General features: G+C 53.0%; 1 pseudogene across 1 annotated transcript; it reads right to left on the reverse strand.

Annotated features, from left to right (window-relative positions):
* Window positions 1-551: 551 nt before the first annotated feature.
* On the reverse strand, window positions 552-1,615 carry LOC309816790 (inositol polyphosphate 1-phosphatase-like; annotated as a pseudogene). The gene has a single exon. The product of its transcript is annotated as an inositol polyphosphate 1-phosphatase-like (transcript).
* Between the last annotated feature and the right edge of the window lie 1,295 nt (window positions 1,616-2,910).

Below are 2,910 nucleotides of genomic sequence, written 5' to 3' on the forward strand. Positions count from 1 at the left end.
AACATTATGAACACATAATGGAAAAATGCTCCTCAAAGAGGAAGGTGAACTTTGACTGTCAATAGGACAAAGCTGTCTTCAGAAGATAGAGAGGTGGAAACTAGGTTCACAGTTGGGTTTCGAGTCCCTGAGGATGGAGCTCGTCTGTGTATGTGCATCCACAGGGGCAAGGTGTTGGAGGAGGAGGAGGAGGCTCAGGAATGTCTCCAGCTGCTTCTTTGATCTGTAAGCGATTAGTCCTCCCTTGTTGGCCCACTGGTCCAGCAGCGCCTCTGTTTCGCACGTGGTACACCAACTGTGGCAAGTCAAGCCCCGAGTTGGGGTTTCTTTCCAAGCACTCTTTTAAGTCCACCATTCCCCCACCCGTGGCCCTGAGGATGGCGTGAGCAGCACGAGTCCCACTTGAATGTGGTATCTTCTGAGAAGATGTAAATGTCAACAAGGCCGAGGACAACACGGAGGCTCTTGTAACCAGCCCCAGCTGCCCGGAATCTGCGCTCTGCACACACTCGTGACAGTGCGGCCTTGATGGTCTCTTTTTTTTTTTTTTTTTGCGGTACGCGGGCCTCTCACTGTTGTGGCCTCTCCCGTTGCGGAGCACAGGCTCCGGACGCACAGGCTCAGCGGCCGTGGCTCATGGGCCCAGCCGCTCCGCGGCATGTGGGATCTTCCCAGTCCGGGGTACGAACCCGTGTCCCCTGCATTGGCAGGCGGACTCTCAACCACTGCGCCACCAGGGAAGCCCGATGGTCTCCTTTTCACTTGTACTAATGACAGCTGAGAATGGGTGGGAGCATTCCGCCTAAGAGCTGGGGTTTTGGGTCACTTGGCTCTGCGTTTCACTGCTGTTTCTTGTAGAGACGGGAGGCAGAAATGAATGGATGTTGGTCCCCATGTAAGAAAGGCCCCAGTAGCACTGTCCTTTCCACCTGAGGGTGTTTAGGTCTTGCGATACAAAAGGTTGGTTGACGACTCCCATCAGGGGCACCCCTGTCTGTATGTCACAGACACCAATTAAAATAGTGACACACTGAAGTCCACTGGGGAAGATTCCTTGCTTGGATTTAACGTCAGCAGAACCTTTTATATACCGATAAGTTGAATCTATAGGATCCACCCAAACTCCCAAAGTGTCCTGTGGAACGTTGATCTCTATTGCATCCAGAGCTGGGTCACTAAAGACAACGTCCTGATGTACAACCTTGGCTAATGCTTCAGAGGCCAACTTGTTACCATTAAGGACTTTGAGAAGATCTACTGTTTCTTCCACTGTTGGACACGGTCTCATGATAATCTTTTCCCCCAAATCATTTGTAAACTCATTGGATTCTTCTCCAAAAATTGTTTTTCCCAAGCCTAGAAACTTGTTCTCCATACTGTTTTATAACTTCCTGTACCAGTACATCAGCCAGGGGCTTGAAATCCACTGCAAACTTCTTGTTCTTTTCTCCCTCTTTCTTTTCTTCTATCAGCAGCTGGAAGAGGGCTTGCACGCCCGGGCAATGTTGGCAGCTTTCTCAGAGACACAGAGCAGCTCCCGGAGGATACCTGACATTTCTGAACCTGGCTTTTCAGTTGCAGCGTCTGGTGGAATCGGCACCCACCCTCCGGGCCGTCAGCTTAAGCAGTACTAAATAACGTTTTCCTTTGGTCATTTGAATTTCATCCTGTGCAATTTGTTACAACTCTCATTCGCATCAAGGGAAACCTAACCATCATCACTCTTCCGGAGAGGCGATGGGTGCGTGCTGGTCGCCCAGCCCGGGGACCCGGATCCGGGCAGGAAGGGAGGCTGTGGCGCCAAGGCGAGTGGGGCGTCAAGAGGAAAGCGTGTTACCTAAGCCGGGATGCGGAGCCCACTGCCCTAATGTCTTGTAGGGCATCCGCCATTTACAGCATCATTACAATGACATGCCAGGTCCTGCCAACAGGCAGAGCTGACATGAAGATAAGGGTAATCCCAGCAGCAGCAGGGATTACTCGCTCCTCTGTGCCATGTAATCGGGTCTCCCTAACTCTGTGAACCCTCTTCCATTATCCCCATTTTACAGAGGGAACTGTAGGCTCTGAGAGGCTAAATGACTTGCCTGAGGTCAGAGAGGCAGCATGCATTAGAGTTGGCATTAAAATCTAGATCTGTTGGGCCCACAGACACCCCACCACAACTCTAGCTTCCCTGACCTGGCATCTACCCCTCAGGTCTTCAGGGTTCCTGAGTTAGGGGCGCGTGGTGTTGCCAGGTGACAGGCAGGGTGAGGTCACCCTGATGGGAACAGTGCCCCGCTCTCCCCACCAGACCAGCCTCTGGGGGCAGCAGAGGTCTCACGCGCAAAGTAGGAGGGGCCAGGCATCAGTGACTACATCCCTCTCTGGCCTCTCCAAAGGGGAGACAGAGCCCTCAGTACACGTCACCTCCCTGCCACCTGTTGCTGGGACGCACTGAGTAATCACCTACTGTGTGCAGAGGTCTGTGCTGACACCGTGGGAACAAAAGGGTGTCATCACCCACTCCCTCCCCACCTGCTGGTACTGTGGGCAAGCAAGCCCCTTGTCAGCCATCATATCATCTGATCTCCCCATAGAATAACAGCTGAGTAATATCAGGCCCATTTTACAGGCCAAGAAAGTGAGGCCCACATTTTGTCAAGCACCTGCCAATCCAGGTATCTAAAGAAGCTGAATTCTGAGTCTCAGAACGGTCAGGACGGGGCAGGTGCTGGCATGAAGAGAGAATGTCCCCAGGGCCAGGATGATGGATGAGATCACAGGGGGCCACCCCCACTGCCCTGCCCAGGAGGGACTGTCTTCACCACAACCCAGGCACTTGCTCAAGTCCCACAGCCCCGAGAAACTCGTCCACTACCTCGTCTCTGCGCCCCCATCCACAGGGGAACCGCCTCTTCAGCACAT

The sequence above is a fragment of the Mesoplodon mirus genome (assembly GCF_964341445.2).
Source record: "Mesoplodon mirus genome assembly, chromosome: 15".
NCBI classification, from domain to species: Eukaryota; Metazoa; Chordata; class Mammalia; order Artiodactyla; family Ziphiidae; genus Mesoplodon; species Mesoplodon mirus.